At 42.0% G+C, this 18,744-nt stretch overlaps 1 protein-coding gene across 2 annotated transcripts in view; it reads right to left on the bottom strand.

The window, feature by feature from the left end:
* The window catches only part of B4GALT4 (beta-1,4-galactosyltransferase 4), a 30,554-nt gene extending 27,458 nt beyond the window's left edge, over window positions 1-3,096 (bottom strand). The window contains exon 1 of one of the 2 annotated variants that reach the window (XM_082625599.1): window positions 3,060-3,096. The gene's annotated coding sequence lies outside the window, so the exon portion shown is untranslated. Of the gene's footprint in view, window positions 1-2,608; window positions 2,769-3,059 lie in introns of those variants that run through there. The other variant, XM_082625600.1, reaches the window with a different exon arrangement.
* Window positions 3,097-18,744: the final 15,648 nt, after the last annotated feature.

Here is an 18,744-nt window from a genome sequence, read left to right as displayed (position 1 = left end):
CTCAAAAAACTACATGGGGGGGGCGCTTCCCTGGTGGCGCAGTGGTTGAGAGTCCACCTGCCAACGCAGGGGACACGGGTTCGTGCCCTGGTCCTGGAAGATCCCGCGTGCCGCGAAGCGGCTGGGCCCGTGAGCCATGGCCGCTGAGCCTGCGCGTCCAGAGCCTGTGCTCCGCAATGGGAGAGGCCACACAGTGAGAGGCCCGCGTACCGCAAAAAAAAAAAAAAAAACTACATGGGAAAGTGCTCATGATAGGTAAGTGAAAAAAAAAAAAAACAGAATATAAAAATGTGCATAGAATACAATACAAATTATGCTATGTATGTGTGGTGTGCATGCATTTTATATATAAAATTCCAGAAAGAATCACTGGTAGTTGTCTCTTAATTATAGATTAGAGAAATTTTATTTCTTCTCAATCTTCTATTTTTTCTAAAATAGGGTTTTTTTATGATCAGAAACAATGTTGTTTTTTCTGATAAAATGACTATATAGTTTTCCTTTAAAGTGTATTAAAATTTAGAGACGACACAATAGACAGGGATTATAATTTACCTAAGTTTAGTAGCAATTCATTCACATAACCTTTAAGGAAATCTGTTCTAAATAGGTCTCAACAAGCCCAAATCTTAAAGAAATACCTCACAGGCTGTCAATAATTTTCCATGCCAGAGAATTCTGTGGTTTCTGTTTGCTATTCCTATTCCTAGGCTCCACCCTGAGAGATTTTTATCTCCAAGACCTGACGTGCAGCCAGGTAATCAACATTTTCAACAGGAACCTAGGTACGTTTAGAAACCACTGTTCATTGGTGGCTTTTAAAAAAGAGAAGAACACCACCACTGACTTGCTTTGAATGTTTCCACTTTGAATTAAAGATCTTCAAAGAAATGGTTAGTTCTCAAGTCTTGCATGCATCTCTGGAAAAAACACACATTATTATCTCATTTTAAAGTAGATACTAAATACTTATCCTATAAAGTGGCCCATAGAATATACTAAGTGGCCCATAAAATATACTAAGAGAGTTAGTTTTATTGCCCCCTCCAAGACTGTGTAGTCAAACAGTTCAGTACTTCTCTTTAACAGACATTTTTAATCAGATTAAAAATGCACACTGAAGGGAAGCAAAATATGCCACACCAAAATATGCCACTTTGGCATAGTGATTACTTTGAATTAAAGTTACTTAAGAAACAGCCAGTGCAAGGACACTTTCACCCTCTTTTCTCCCCCTGAAAGCAGGAAATAAATCTCCCATGTGAAAAGTACCTTTTCTATACCAGGAGGGAACCAGGATCAGGCATCCTTATTATCAGAGATAAGAATTCAAGGTGGAGGGACTTCCCTGGTGGCACAGTGATTAAGAATCCACCTGCCAAGGCAGGGACATGGGTTGGATCCCTGGTCCGGGAAGATCCCACATGCCGCGGAGCAACTAAGCCCGTGCACCACAACTACTGAGCCCGTGTGCCACAACTACTGAAGCCCACATGCTTAGAGCTGGTGCTCCGCAACAAGAGAAGCCATCGCAATGAGAAGCCCTGAGAAGCCCCCGCACCGCAACGAAGAGTAGCCTCCGCGGGCCACAACTAGAGAAAGCCTGCGCGCAGCAACGAAGACCCAATGCGGCCAAAATATAAATTTTTTAAAAAAGAATTCAAGGTGGAAAGCACTGTATCGACTAGAGAAAGACCGCGCACGGCAACGAAGTTGTCTTGCCAATTCTTCACATATGTATTGTTTCTTCGTCTAAAAGATATAAAAGCTGCCTACTTTGGTTACTTCCTTGAGCCTCATATTTTTATGGGATCCCAAGGGTATGAAATTTAATGTTTCTCTCCTGTTAATCTGTTTTATGTCAATTCAATTTAATTATTAGACCATTCAAGGAACCTAGAAGGGGCAAGCAGAAAAATTTTTCTCCCTTACAACACAAACAGGCACATGAAAATTTTGCAATTTCATGGAGTTTAAAGGCCAATCCTGCTCTAGAAGATAAAATTCCAAAAAGATAAACTATGGTCGTATTAAGCATTATCTCCTCCCCCAGAACACATTAAAGCACTCTGGCCCACCAGCCCAGCCCAGGTGCCTAGGATAGCCCTGGGCCCCTCTTTTTAAGCCCACTTTCTCAGCCTGGACCCTGAATCTTATTTATCTCTAACCAAGACTCCTTGACTTTCTTGCATCCTCAATGTTATTTTCCTTTCTTAACAGAAATTTAGAAATTATAAAAAACAAACAAACAACAGCCTCAACCCTCAAATTTCTGTCTTATTCCTGCTCCCTTTCATCACCAAACGGCTGGAGAGGTCTCCCTGTGCTCCGGCCGCCTCCACGTCCTCATCCCTCACCCACTTTTGCACACTCTGTAACCCCGGCACACGCCCACACTGTTGATAACTGCTCTCCTGAGCCTACCAACCCAAAAGCCTTTTCTCAGTCCCAATACTCATGGACTTTTCTGTTTTCTTCAAACCTAGAGTTAGCCCTTATCTAATGGAAGAGCGAACACCAACAGATATGGATTGACAAGCACTGGATGGACGCAGAGCCAGACTAAGGGCAGGTATCTCAGGTACTTTAAAATCCTGTCGACCCTCACCACTCGTCGCCCCCTGAAGGTCCCAGGCTGGGATCAGCAATGGGTTTCCCAGTAGAAACGCTGGGGAAAGAGGGCTCCAAGGAGGAAGGGGCTTCTTCACGCTGATTCTCCCGGCAGGGAGAGAGGTGCTGGTGGCGACTCCAGAACCGCGACGCGGGGCCTCGGGGGCCGACCCCTGAATTCCCACCTGGCAGCATCTAGCCTGGGAGCGCCGCGGTGCCACCCGCACCTGAGCCGGTGCCTCCCGCCGGGCTCGGCCTCCGCAGGCCCCCTGCCCGGCCCCGCCGCCTGGGCGGAGGCAGAACGGCCCTCCGAGGCCCGGCCCGCGCCCGGCTTCGGCGCGGGGGACTGACCCGGCCCGCCGCCCGGGGATGCCCACACGGCGCCCGCCGCCCTCCGCGCGGAATTGCGCTTTCCGGGCGCCCGCGGAGTGGAGGCCCCACTAACTCACCCCACACGCAGCCTCGACGAGCACCTCCCGGAGAAAGGGAAGGCGGTGAGAAGCGGCCGCAGGGACCGCCCCCGCTGCTCGGGAGGAGGCTCCGGCGCGCCGGCTCCGCCCCCCGCCCGCCCCGGGAGTCGCTTCGGCCGGGCCCGGGGGCGAGTCTGCGCGCTCCTCCACTAGACCCGCCCGACGGATTCCCCGCTCCCCAACTCCGCCACCGCCCCCCACCCCAGCCCACCCTCCCCGGGCGATGGAAGGAGCACCTGGAGGGAAAAGGACAGCTTGTTCTTTGGGTGATTTTAATAAATCCTTGTGCCAATACTGCGCTAGGGTCTGGGCGCTTCCCAAATTCCATCCTCGTAAATACTCACAAAGCTTTGAGAAGGAGATGGGAACTTTCCCATTTTACGGAGTAGGAAACGGAGGCTTTAGAAGTTAATAAATTTACCTTACATTACCCTGACAGCTTTCAACTTTGTCAGCTGCACAATGTACCAAATTAACTGACTTTCCCATTTCACAGGACTACTGAGAATATTAACTGAACCAGTTGTGAGACATCCAAATTTCTTCAAAGATATTATTACAGAAAGCCAAGGAGAATCATATTTATACTAAAGATTAGAGTGAAAAATCAGAGTGGGTTCTGCTTAGGCAGGCAGGATAGAAGACTAGATTCTCCAAGACACCCTTCCACTCAATGGGGAAGTAAGGGAGTCTCCAAGAACCACCCCTACCCCAAAAGGAACAAACCATGGGAAGAACCAGTGCTGGGATCCTTAGACTCTAAGCAGGAGACCTGGGGCTGAGGGCATATGGAAAGTCTCCGCAGACACTGATTTGGGACCGACACGAGAAGAGCCAAACCTGCGCCTTCCTCGTCAAGCCAAGGCTGCGGAAGAGCACTAAGGAGTTCCCTAGTCTCTTGTGCTCTGAGCAATGGAAACACACTTTAGAGGATGTATCCTCAATACATACTCCATAGGACTCAAACAAATTCAATTTTAAAAAACAATTTAAACAATTTTTTAAAAAATCACCAAGCACTGGAGGCCCACACGTAAGGACAGCCGGCAGAACTAACACCCAAGAGATTTAGACCCCCAAGGACATCAGATACTGGAATTGTCTGACACAGGATACAGGAAAGCTCTTTTTGAAATTTTTAAAGAAAAAACAATATCCTAGAGGTTACTTACCAGTTACAAAGAGGATATACTACGCATTGGAGAAATCTGGCAGATAACACCTTAACCAAGTACTCAAAGTTAATTTCACCAATAGTTCAAACTGACATCACACATGAGGTGATGCTCTGAGGACATAACATCACCATTCTTGTATTCCTGCCAAAAATGCATGACTAGAATTTAATCATGAGGAAACAGTCAGACAAGCCCAAATTAAAGGATATTCTACAAAATAATTGACCTGTACACTTCAAAAATGTCAATGTCATGAAAGACAAGGAAAGATGGGGAATGTTTCAGATTAAATGAGACTGAGGAGATTTGACATCAATACTCCTGGATTGGGACTTCCCTGGTGGTCCAGTGGTAAAGAATCTGCCTTCCAATTTGGGGGGACACCGGTTCGATCCCTAGTCAGGGAACTAAGATCCCATGTGCCGTGGGGCAACTAAGCCTGCGTGCCACAACTACTGAGCTTGTGCGCCTCAACTAGAGAGAAGCCCGCGAGCCACAAACTACAGAGCCCACACGCCCTGAAGCCCGCGCCACAACTAGAGAAGAGAAAACTTGCATGCCACAACTAGAAACAAGCCCACGCACCACAACGAAGAACCCGCACTGCAACTAAGACCCGACACAGCCAAAAATAAATAACATAAATAAATAAACAATAAATAAATCTTAAAAAAAAACAAACTCCTGGATTGGAAAAAAATTTTGTTACAAGATATATTATTGAGACAATTGGAAATGAGTATGTACAACATGGTAGATTTAAAAAAGGAGAGTGGAAGTGAAGCTATGCCAGTTCTGAGCCCAGCCTTTTAAAGGCAGTTTCTGCTTCCACTTTCACTCTCTCCCATGTGACAGAGCAGTCATAGACCAGCCCAGATTTAAAGGGAGGGGAAATATAGCCCCATTTCTCAGTGAGAGGACTGTCAAAGAATTTGAGGCTATTTTTAATCTACCATGCTGTACATACTCATTTCCAATTGTCTCAATAATATACCTCAAAACAACTTTTTTCCAATATAAGATCACATATAAAGAAACCTCCTTAGTCTCTGTTATGGGCTGAATTGAATCTCCTCCAAATTCAGATGTTGAAGCCCTAACTCTCAGTACCTCAGAACATGACTATATTTGGAAATTTGGCCTTCAGAGAGGTCATTAAGTTAAAATAGGGTTTTTATGGTAGACCATAATCCAGCATGACCAGTGTCTTTATAAAGAAGAGGAGATTAGGACAGAGACAGCACAGACTGGGGATGACCATGCGAGAACACAGGGAGAAGGTGGCAACCCGCAAGCCAAAGAGAGAATCTTCAGAAGACACCAACCTGTCAACACCTTCATCTTGGACTTCCAGCCTCCAGAATTGTGAGAAAATACATTTCGGTTGTTTAATCCACACAGTCTGTGGTATTTGTTATGGCAGCTCAAGCTAACTAAAACAGTCTCCATTAATCTGAAATAGTTTCTCATCTGTCCCTTTCTTTCATGACATTGACATTTTTGAAGTTTACAGACCAGTTGTTTTTTTTTTTTTTTTTTTTGCAGTACATGGGCCTCTCACTGTTGTGGCCTCTCCCATTGTGGAGCACAGGCTCCGGACGTGCAGGCTCAGCGGCCATGGCTCACGGGCCCAGCGGCTCCGCCGCATGTGGGATCTTCCCGGACGGGGGCACGAACCTGTGTCCCCTGCATCGGCAGGCGGACTCTCAACCACTGCACCACCAGGGAAGCCCCAGACCAGTTGTTTTGTAGAATATTCCTTAATTTGGGCTTATCTGGTTGTTTCCTCATGATTAGATTCAAATTGTGCATTTTTGGCAGAAATATGATAAAGATGATATTATGTCCTCAAACATCGCCTTATGTGTGATACCTATTTTTATTATTGGTGATCTCTAGAATCACTTTTTATTGGAACCCTGAGCCACCATGTATGTAGCCCAGCTACCCTGATGCTACCATGCTATGAGGAAGCCCACACTGGCCATGTGAAAAAGCCAACAACCACTCAGATTCACCTCCAGCTGAGGCTTAGACATCATAAAGCAGAGATGAGCCCTCCCCACTGTGCCATATCTGAATTCCTGACCCATAGACTCATGAGATATAATAGTACTACATTGTTGTTTTCAGCCTCTAAATTTTGGGGTCATTTGTTACATAGCAATAGATAATCAAAGCTGACCATATATTATATGATAATATTGTATCAATGTTAAATTCCTTGCATGTGATCCTTGTATTGTGGTTATATAGGAGAGTGACTTTATTCTTTTTTAAATTTATTTTATTGAAGTATAGTTGATTTACAATGTTGTATTAATTTCTGCTGTACAGCAAAGTGATTGTTATACATATATACATTCTTTATCATATTCTTTCCATTATGGTTTATCACAGGATATTGAATATAGTTCCTTGTGCTACACAGTAGGACCTGTTGTTTATCTATTCTATATATAATAGCTTGCATCTGCTAACCCTGAACTCCCAATCCATCACTCCCCTACCCCCCTACCCCTTGGCAACCACAAATCTGTTCTCTATGTCTGTGAGTCTGTTTCTGTTTCATAGGTAAGTTCATTTGTGTCATGTTTTCGATTCCACATATAAGTGATATCATATGGTATTTGTACTTCTTTGAGATAAACAAAATGGATTAGGCTCTAGCTGGACTAGTCAGGAAAAAGAAAAAAGACTCAAATTCTCAATATCAGGAATTAGGGAGGTGACATCACCACGTATACTATAGGTATTAAAAGGATAAAAATAGATTTTTGTGTGTGTGTGTGTGTGGTACGCGGGCCTCTCGCTGTAGTGGCCTCTCCCATTGTGGAGCACAGGCTCAGTGGCCATGGCTCACGGGCCCAGCCGCTCCGCGGCATGTGGGATCCTCCTGGACCGGGGCACGAACCCGTGTCTCCTGCATCGGCAGGCGGACTCCCAACCACTGCGCCACCAGAGAAGCCCATAAAAATAGATTTTTATGAATAACTTTATGCCAATAAATTTCACAACTTAGATAAAATGGACAAGTCCCTTGAAAGACATAAATTACCACAGCTCCCACAGGAAGAAATAGATGAACTAAACACCTCTTTATCTATTAAAGAAGTTGAAACTGTACTTAAAAGCCTTCCCACATAGACATCTCAAGGCCCAGATAGCTAGTAAATTATAAAATTATAGAATTCACTAGCTAGAAGAAATAATATTAATTCTACACAAGATTAGGAATAATACACAAATTCTGCACAAATTAGTATTTGTACTAATACCAATTTTACACAAAGAAGAAATAATACTAATTCTACACAAGATTGTCCAAAAATTTGAAGAGCAGGGAATACTTCTTAACTCATTTTATGAGGCCAACATTACCCTCATATCAAACCCAGACAAAAATATTACAACAAATGAAACAACAGATGAATATCTCAAATATACATAGAAGCAAAAATTCTAAACAAAATTTTAGCATATTGAATCCAACAGTATGAAAAGGATAATGCAACATGACCAAGAGGGGTGAGTTTATCCCAAGAATGCAGGATTGCTTTATGTTAAAAAAATCAAACAGTAATTCACCATATTAGCAAACCAAAGGAGAAAAACCACATAATCATCTCAATAGATGCAAAAATTGCACTTAACAAAATCCCATAGCCATTAATGACAAAAAATTCTTAGCAAACTAGGAATATGAAGGACCATCCTCAACCTGATAAAAGACATTTACAAAAATCTATAGCTAGCAACATGTTCAATGATGAAAGACAATGCTTTCTCACTAAAATCAGGAACAAGACAGGGATGTCTTCCGTCACTACTTACATTCAACATTGTATGTAGATACAAAAACCCTAAACATAATTTTAACAATCAAATTCAACAACATATAGAAAGGATACTACATCATAACCGAATGGGATTCACAAATCAATCAACGCAATTCATTCAATCAATGTAATTCAAAAATCACTGTAATTCATCATATGAGCAAACTAAAAAGAAAAATCAGATGAAATAATATTTCTAAAAAAGTAATAAAATGAATCCAGATTGGAAAGAAGAAAAGAACTGGCTTTTTCATAGATGACATGATTGTTTCTATAAAAATTCCAATGGAACATACAAAAATGCTACAAAAACTAATGAGTTTAGTGAGTTTGCAAGAAAAAGATGAATATTCAAAAACGAATTTCTATATATTAGCAATGAACAATTGGAACTTGAAATATTAAAATACCACTTATAATAGCATAAAAAATATGAAAAACTTAGGGGCTAAATGTGACAAAAGATGTAAAAGGTTTTATACTGAAAATAACAAAACATTGTTGAGAGAAATTCAAGAGACCTAAATGAATAGAGATATATACTTTGCTTATGGGTCAGAAGACTCAATATTGTCAAGATGTCATTTCTCCCCAAATTGATCTGTACAGTCAATGCCTTTCCAATCAAAATCCCAGCAGATTGTTTTCCTCCAGAAGTTGAAAAGCTAATTCTAGAAATCATATGAAAATGCAAAGGACCTAGGACTCTGAAAAAAATTTTGAAAAAGAACAATTACAAACTCTAAGTAAAACCAAAAAAAGAAAGTTTTTAAAAAGGGAGCATGGGGGACTTCCCTTGTGGTCCAGTGGTTAAGAATCTGCCTTCTAGTGCAGGGGACGCGAGTTTGATCCCTGGTGGGGGAACTAAGATCCCACGTCTCGGGGCAACTAAGCCCGCACGCTCTAGAGCCCACCCACCACAACTACAGAAAAGCCCGGTGCACCGCAACGAGGAGCCCACGCACCGCAACGAAGGATCCCGCAAGCCGCAACGAAGATCCCGCGGGCTGCAACTAAGAGCCGATGCAGCCAAGTAAATGAATAAATAAATGAATGTTTTTAAAAAATAAAATTAAAAAATGGAGCATGAAATATGATATGAATTGAGCAAGTTATGTAGTATAAGAAAGAAGAATCTACTTGGCCTTGATGCTTGTTTCATTCTCCTTTGAATTGCTCAGATTTGGAGATATTCAATGTTGATCTTCTGAGCCAACCACTCAAAATTCTATAGTAAATTATATTTACATAAGCACAAACTATGCTACAGTGTAACTTATTGATTTCAATTTTTAAACTCAACAGATAAAATACAGAAAAATTAATAATACTTATAGAACAAAATGCAAATGCTATAAACCCTAACATTGTAAATGTAAAGGTAGAGAAGATAGAAATTGAGAGGTACAGAGAGAGATTGGGTGGAAGTGAGGGGAAGGGGAGAGGTGAAGAGTAATATGAGGGTGCTATTTCTCTCTTGCTACCTAGTAGGGAATCAAGAGTCACTACCTATTCTTGATGGAGCAAGAATTCAAAGGTTAAACATGGTATTTAAATTTATAATGATAACCAAAAGATACATGGGAAATAATATCATTAACAGAGTGCATGAAGGGGAAAAGAAATGGAGAGATAGTTTCAATGAACTAGATTTATTATCCTTCATAGCTTGGGGGTTAACAGACCTTGGATAAAGTATATAAATTAAGAAATAGTGATATAAGCATAGAGTTTATAATTATAGTGCTAACCATCAAAAGAATTAAAAACAAATTCTTAAAGGTGGTTACCTTTGGGTGGTGAGACATGGGGGTGGAGGAGAGGTTTAAGGAACGAAGCAAGAAGCTTTTTTCTTTTTCCATTGAATACCATTCCATACCTTTTGAATTTTTTAACCAAGTGCATATATTACTTTTATCATAGACAGTTCTTACACAATTTTATCATTTTAGTTTTGTTTAATTTTAGGTTTAAGGCCCATGAAGAAATTATAATGTACCTATTTTTAAAGTTTTATGGTCTGAACACATGTTTTCCAGATAAACCTAAGACACTTCACAGCCTGTCTCCTCACGGTCTGATTTTTTAAAAAAAACGAAACAGAAAAACACTAACCCACATCCAAAAATAACAGAAAGACAAGTTAAATCTTTACTACAGTGTCATGAAAACATCAAAGGGGGACTCCACTCACAATACATTAAAAAACCTTTTCAAATCTTCTTTCCCTGCCCCTCTCTCAATGTCTCACATCATATGGTAACTGCTCCCAAATCTCTCTCCTCTTCAAACTTCAACAAAACACCTCCCACGCTGACTCTAGTCTCCTTTACTCCTCTTCCTTTCTGGGCCTATTCTAAGTCTCTACTCGTTCAAATAGAAATCAACCTTCCCCTGATGTTCATTTCATCTTTTACCACAGGGTCTTTCTTCTTATTCGGGAGAAACTGGCATTATTATGATGCTATTTCTAAAAGAAAACCAAATTCTAATTTCCCCAAAATCTACCCCAAACAAATATTTGAGACATATCCTGCTGGAATTTAGTTACAAGCTAGAAGTTTCTCTACTGTAAGCATCTTAAAGATAGAAGTGGAATTTTATTCATCTTTGTATTTGAGGAGACAACAACATGCTTCACACAGAGTAATGCTTCACACCAAATGCACATTTTACTGTTGAATTATAATTTGGAATAGCTTTTATGGGAAAGTATAGGGAAAAGAAGAGGAAGAAAGCTAATGTTTACTGAGTATCTACTATGAGGCAGGAACTATATCTTTATGGTGGTGATATATATTTCTACTTTCTCTTCTGGACCAGTAATTCTCAAACGGAAGCAAGAAAAGCAGATGTGGAGGAGTGCATGCAGGTTGTTGCTTTTTTTTTTTTTGAAGGTTTTTTGTTGGTTTTTTTTTTTTAATTGAAGTATACTTGGTTTACAATATTGTGTTAGTTTCAGGAATACAGCAAAGTGATTTGGTTATACATGTGTATATATGTATATACCTATATAAGTACATGTAATATGAAATGAACCTCCATGTGAGACTATTATTCCCCACTCTGTGTGCAAGCACACACATAATACAACATTCTCGTAACCCTGATTCATATAAACGAAGACACTTTTACAAATACTGATGTGTCCGAAATACCATTTGACTTTTAAGTGTCGAGGGGAGGGGAGGAAGATTATGAACCATTGATGGAAGCTCTGTGTGTGTGTATGTGTGCCGTATGTGTATCTACAATGCATACACACTCACAAATGCCCACTAGAGGGCAAACCCACATCTCAGACGTTAACGATTACTGGGATGCCCCTTGTGGGCATTTTAATAATTCAAGCCAAATTCCTCTAAGGCCAAGGTATGATACACCGTTTAAGGCGTATGCAAATTAACTTTGTGATGATGTTCTTACAAATAATTCCCAGCGAGAGAAGCTAAACTTACACCTCCACAGTTTCTAGAATCTATTGTGACTTATTTTTTGTGCAAAATGTAGTATTAATACAGATAAATTCCCTTAATAGACCATCTGATTTCATATTTAGGCTTCAGAATGAACTAGTTGCGGGACTAAAGCAAGTGACAAGGTCAGGATTTGACCCCAAGTAGTTCAACTTCAGAAACTAGGCATCAACCAGGATGCATCTCCAGCTCTCAGTAAGGTGAGAGGGTAGGCAAGGAGGGACGCTGGCGCCCTTCCCCCTAGTTTGCCGCCTCCCTCTGTCCCTGTCCTGACCCCCACATCTCTGCCAGGCTTGGCTGACACTGCCTTGCTCCAAGTTCTTTAGTGAATTCCCACTGCAGGATCAACTCCGGACTGGCACAAGCCAGCCATGCCACCAGTCTCTCCCACACCCAACCACGCTGACGTTTTCCACTCCCTGCACAAGTCCTGGTCTCACACACGTCTGTGTCCCTAGAAATGCTGTCCTTGTTTTTCTGAAAATCCTCTCCCCTATGATGAGCAGGAGAAATTGTCACGCTTCAAGCCTCCACCAGAGTCACCTCCTCTAGGATATCCCCTCGACTCAGCCAGGCAATCAGTCACTCCGACTTCAGGGCTCCCATCGTGACATCTGTCTCCTGATATTGCAGTTGCCAGTGTGCTTGGCTCTCTTGCCACTAGGGTGAGGGCTCCTGAGGGCATGGATGGAGTCTTTTCTGCTTTGTGTCCTCAGCACCAAACCCAGTATCTGGCATGTAGAGAACGCTCAGGAAATTTGACTGGCTGAATAAATGAGTAAATGCTGAGTGTAAACAGACTTTGCAGACTCTTGAAAATTCCAGCCTTCAGGAAGGTAATTCCTTCCTGGATCCCTTGCAGAGGTGTGAGAAGGGACCGAAGAGCAAGGGGCCGGAGCCAGAGTGGCCCACGCAAGAGGCCACAGCCCCATCACACAGGCCCCACAGAGCTTCCTTTCTCTGGTACCCCAAACATGCTTCAAAACATTAAGGTATGTGGGAAGGAGCCCGCCCCCCACCTCCGCCAATCTCCCATATCCCACCCATCCTGTACAATCAGGTGAAACCCTGTATACTTCTGTAACTCTTCTCCTTGACCTCCATTGGAGCTCCTTGCTGAAGTGAGCATTCTCTGTATAAAAGTGTTTAACATTAGTACCAGCTAAAGATACAGATATTTCCACCAAGAGACTTCTGAGTTTACTTAGACTCTTACCAAACTGATCATTACAGTAACAGTTTCCAACGCAGGACTGGGAGCTAGCTCTGCTTGTTTACTATGCTGGCTACATTAGTTTACTAGAGCTGCTGCAACAAAGTACCACAAATTGGGTGGCTTCTACAACAGAAATTTACTATCTCACACTCCTGGAGGCTAGAAGTCAAGATCAAGGTGTTAGCAGGGTTGGTTTCTTCTAAGGGCTGTGAAGAAGAACCTGTTCATGCCTCTCCCCTAGCTTCTGGTGGTTTCCTGCCAATACTTGGCATTCCTTGGCATGTAGAAGCATCACTCCAATCTCTGCCTTTATCTTCGCATGGCATTCATCCTGTGTGCGTGAATGTGTTCAAATTTCCCCCTTTTCTAAGAACACCTTTTGTATCGGGTGAGGAACCCATTCTACTCCAGTTTGATCACATCTTAATTCATTACATCACAACCACCCTCTTTCCAAAGGAAGTTCACATTCTGAGGTACTGGAGTTAAAACTTCAACATGTGAATTTGGTGGGGGACACAATTCATCTTATAACATTGGCCGTATTTTCTAAAGCAAAAATCAGTACACATCCTTTGGCATGTGGTTTGACAATGGGGCAGAATATTTGAAATCAGGACTGTCTGGGAAATGTAGGGGTTTAGGGAGGATATTTTAGGAGTAAATCCAGGCATGTGCATGTTAATCTGAAAGGTTTTAACACACCACAAGGTAGATATCCAACTGAAGAAGTTCTTCTAAATAGAGAGAATTAGAGCAGAAACCTGCAGCTGTTTTAAATAATCAGTTCCCACGAAATCTGTGAGGACTTCCCACGAAATTAAATTAATGTGTGATAAGCAGGTGTTAGATAGATATACACACACAATCTTACTTTGAAAAAGTGCACCAGTAAATGATATTTGTGTACATCTGACTAGGTTCTTTTAGGATCCGCATGGAGAATTAAATACTTGTGTAAAATTGAAAAAAGCAGAATGTTCCCTGAAATAGATGTAAGATTTTTCAAGTATAATCCTTTTTACAAACTGGTACAATTTTCCCACCACTGCCAACCCCCATGACCTTGAAACATATCCAAAAGATATAATGAAAAACAATAGGAATATATTGTCCAACTTCCAAATGTTTACAATTTGGGGGATATAATTATATATTGAGGTAACTTATATCTGTAACCTCTGATAATGCCTGTCCTCAAACTAATTTCTGCATATTGTGCTTTCAAGATAGGAGTAAAAACAGGTCTGGGGACACCAGAGATGTAAGAAAAGCGTGAGCCACCATCAGAACTGCTTCCCAAATTGCCCACAAAAGGCAATATATCTTCAGTGTTAGAAAACTGTCTAACAAGAGGCAATCTTACCATTTCTGAAAATGTTTCCTGGCTCTAAACACTTAAATGTAAAGTAAATCATCTCAAACCATGTTGGAACTGGGTAAGATATAAATAAATAAATGAAAATAAAATAAAGTCTTATAAATGTGTTTTATATGGGCAATGGGACCTGGATGGGGAAATGGGGAAAATAATCCCAAGGAACTGGATCATGATGGAGGAAACAGAAATATTGCTCAGTGAGAAGATAATAAAAATCACTCTCTACAATGGAATATTACTCAGCCATAAAAAAGAATGAAATAATGCCATCTGTAGCAACATAGATGGACTTAGAGATTACCATACTAAGTGAAGTAAGCCAGACAGAGAAAGACAAATATCATATGATATCGCTTACATGTGGAATCTAAAAAAAAAAAAAGGTACAAAAGAACTTATTTACAAAACAGAAAGGAGATTCACAGGCGTAAAAATCAAACTTATGGTTAACAAAGAGGCAAGCAGGGGAGGGATAAATTAGGACGTTGGGATTAACATACACAGACTACTATATATAAAATAGATAACCAACAAGGACCTACTATATAACACGGGGAGCTATACTCGTTATTTTGTAATAACCTATATGGGAAAAGTATCTGAATCACTTTGCTGTACATCTGAAACTAACACAACATTGTAAATCAACTATATTTTAATTTAAAAAAATCACTCTCCTTTGTGTACTGAGCACTGGCCTAAATACAGGCCAAGTGCTAGGCTATTCCCTTATCTTGTTTAATCCTCACAACAACTCTACAAGGTAGTTATTATAACCTTGATTTATCAGGTGGAGGAACTAAGGCTCGAAGAGGTTAAGAAATCTGTTCAAACCAGGTCAGCCCCAGACCAGAGCCCATGCACCCAGAGCTGGTGAGGGGCCTATGGGGGCTCTGAAGCTTCTATCCTGTGCCTCTAGAACATCTTCGTCCAGAGAGGACTGAGGAGGAACACCAGGCATGTTGAGGAAGGTTGGAATGTATGAGGAGGAGAGTGCAGAGGTAGATCACAGGGGCCTGGAGGCCTAAGAACAACTGTGCACTGGGAAAAAAATTTTGTTCAAGAGGGCTATTTATAGGGATGTTTTTCCTCAGTACTCCCTTCCCCCATCTCCTCCCTTTTGTGTTAAAAGACTCCTGGCAGATTGGTAAAGGGTTACAGGCAATGCACAGGAAACTCTGGAACACAATGAGCGGGGTGGAGACAGATCCCCACCCACTTAAGAAAATCACTTGTTTCAGTATTCAGAGCCCCTGGGGGAGACAGATGGAGCTGGAACCACATCTCTGCTCCTTTTATTGGCTTTCTCCGAGCCAGAAAGGAGGCAACATTCCCAAAGGGGTGCAGAACAGAGTAAAACGGGAAGCAGAAGCAAAATAAGAGGCAACAAAACAAAACAAACAAGACACTAAGATAAATGAAATCAGCCAGATAACTAAGTTATCCCCTATCCCAAGGACGCCTGAATTCTATGAGGAATCTAGTTTTTTCTTCCCAGAGTCTCTGTTCAGATTAGGAACTCCCAAGATACAGAGCAGGGAGTGAGAGAAGTGATCCCAAGCCCAGCTGCTGAGAGGGACCCCAGAACCTATTGCTAGGTCCTCAGGACAGACCCAGCCAGGCCTCCGGGGGCTGCCAGTTCCAGCGACGCCCCACACCCCCCAACCCAGACATCTTTCCCTCTGGCCCACCGAACAGACACCTCCACCCAAAGGGATCCAAATTCAGACTTAGAAACTAAGGCCACTACTATATATAAAATAGATAATCAACAAGGACCTACTGTGTAGCACAGGGAACTCTACTCAATACTCTGTAGTAACCTAAATGGGACAAGAAGTTGAAAAAGAATAGATATATGTATAAATGAATCACTTTGCTATACCCCTGAAACTAACACAACATTGCAAATCAACTCTCTATTCTCCAATATAAAATAAAATTTTAAAAAGAACTAAAGAAAAAAAAAGACCCCGCACAGATTCCCATGTCGGTATAATAGTGATTCTACCCAGGGCACTTGGCTCTCCCTCTGGCCTTGTGAAGTCTCTTCTCTGCATGTGACTCTAGGAAGGAAGTTTCCCACTGCTGTTTGGCTGAGTCCAGCGCCCATGTGGAGTGGGACAAGAGCATCTTGTGCTGCCTGGTTTGTTCATCGTTTCTGAAATACTGAAGATTCATTTAGTGCTACACTGTGCATTATGGGTCAAACGTGGCTACGGTTTTTAAAACACTCTGCAGGACGCAAAAGATCTCAAAACCTCTTGTTTTTGAACAACATTCAATGCAAAGAAATTAGAATGTTACTAAAATATTGGAGGGGGAAAATTTATTTCTCAAATAATTTCAAATACTGTGTGTCTCATCTAATCTCTAGTGTGTGTCTCATCTAATCTCTAATCTCTAGTGTGTGTCTCATCTAATCTCTAGTCCGAACCTCTCAACTTCTACCCAGTCCTGCATTTTACACTATCAAAGGACTTTTCCTCCTGAAAGCTCTGACATGGCCCTTGACAGGTATGTTTTATCTTCCTCCAAAAAAATAGTGTTTACCCTTACCAGCCCCCAATCCGATAAACTTGGAGTCATCTTGGACTCTACCCGCTCCTACATCTCGTCTTTTAAATAAAAGTCTGAGGTTCTGAATTAGCAGGTAGGGGCATTGATCGATGCAATTTTATTATAAAAAGTTAGCAAGACTTTCTTTTTTGAAACCAAGTCTTTTTCTTTCTCATTATTCCCTCACCTTCTGCCCTTTCTACTCCAAAATGCCTAGTTGATGGGGAAGCAACTGAATCGCATTCTCAGCTAGGGAACTGAGGCTGTAAAGCTGTGTTTCCCAATGTTTTTTCATCTATTTATTTTTTGCCCTGAGCAATACAGTTTTGCAACTCTAGGAACTGAAAGGGAACTTAAATACAGAATGCTTCAGAAACAAAGAGAGAGAGAGAGAGAGAGAGAGAATATCATTTTTAATAATAACTATGTCTGTCTTTCACCTTTTAAGCTGGGAGTGGGACCATTTAAAGCCTTCCTCCTTCTTCGTTATCACCACACCTGCTTGCTCTTAGAACCCCATTTAGAAGCAACACTGGCTTTCATGGTTGCAGAGCTGGTGGAGCAATGGGAGGTCAGCTGCCATGTTTCAGGATGTACCGCCTGCAGGCTAAAGGTTATTCCTGCTTCTAGGATGGGGAGACTGATTCTGGTTCTCGTTCCTTCTCTCCCATTGAGCTGACCTCTCCTCCACTCTGTTCTGTTTGATTAGAGCTTGGTAATGTGGACCTCCCTCAACCCCACTAAGGATGCTTATCCAATCTCATTTGGACACTTAGAAGCAACAATTTGCATTATAACCTACACTGGGAACCCATAGCACAGGGTAATGCAATAATGAGTTTGGGATACATAACTTTCTAGAAGCCCTTTTGCTCTGGCCATCCTCATCCTCTACTGGCTTCAGACCCTCAGAGTAGTGGTGGCTGGGCTCAGAAGGGACACAAGACCTCTCTCATGGAAGAACCTCACCCAATATATCAGTCTGCTAGGGCTGCCATAACAAAATAGCATAGAGAAGGTGGCTTAAATAACAGAAATTTATTTTCTCACAGTTCTGGAGCCTGAAAGTCCAAGATCAAGGTATCGGCAGGTTTGATTTCTCCTGAAGGCCTCTCTCCTTGCCTTGCAGATGGCCACCTTCTCACCACCTTCTCATAAGGCCATGTCCTCACATGGTCTTTTCTCTGTGGTACACATCCCTGGTGTCTCTCTGTGCCCTAATGTCTTCTTACAAGGACACCAGTCAGATTGAATTACGGCCAAATCTAATAGCCTCGTTTTAACTTAATCACGTCTTTAAAGGCCCTATCTCCAAGTACAGTCAGATTCTGAGGGATTGGGGATTGGAGCTTCAACATATGAACATGGAGGGGGGCACAATTCAGCCCATCACACCCAACAATCAGTGACAACACTAGCATCTTTTTTTTTTTAAACAGAGAACTATTGTTTTGTTTGTTTTTATTTTTAATTTTGGCTGCTTTGGGTCTTTGTTGCTGCATGAGGGCTTTCTCTAGTTGTGGCGAGTGGGGGCTACTCTTCGTTGTGGTGCGCGGGCTTCTCATTGCGGTGACTTCTCTTGTTGCAGAGCATGGGCTCTAGGTGCGTGGGCTTCAGTAGTTGTGGCACGTAGGTTCAGTAGTCGTGGCACATGGGCTTAGTTGCTCTGCGGCATGAGGGATCTTCCCGGATCAGGGCTCGAACCCGTGTACCCTGCATTGGCAAGTGGATTCTTCACTACTGCGCCACCAGGGAAGTCCCAACACTAGCATCTTTAAACTGGAAAGGGGGAGAAGAAAGGGGGAGAGAAAATGTACGTAGCAGAAGGATGTACCCCAGAACAAAGAATTCAGAGCATATTAACCACAGTCCATGAACAAGGAGTTATATGAGTACTTAATTGGCTGGGCACGAGGAGAGGAGGGAGAACTCTAAAACTGCTGATTTCTACTCTAGCTTTATGGGCCCATTGGGTAAAAGAAAAGGCTAAATCACAGGTGACTTTAAAATCTCCC

Source organism: Mesoplodon mirus (assembly GCF_964341445.2).
Source record: "Mesoplodon mirus genome assembly, chromosome: 6".
In the NCBI taxonomy this organism is placed as follows: Eukaryota; Metazoa; Chordata; class Mammalia; order Artiodactyla; family Ziphiidae; genus Mesoplodon; species Mesoplodon mirus.
The sequence above is the reverse complement of the archived record's forward strand: the minus strand, read 5'-3'. Positions and strand labels throughout refer to the sequence as shown.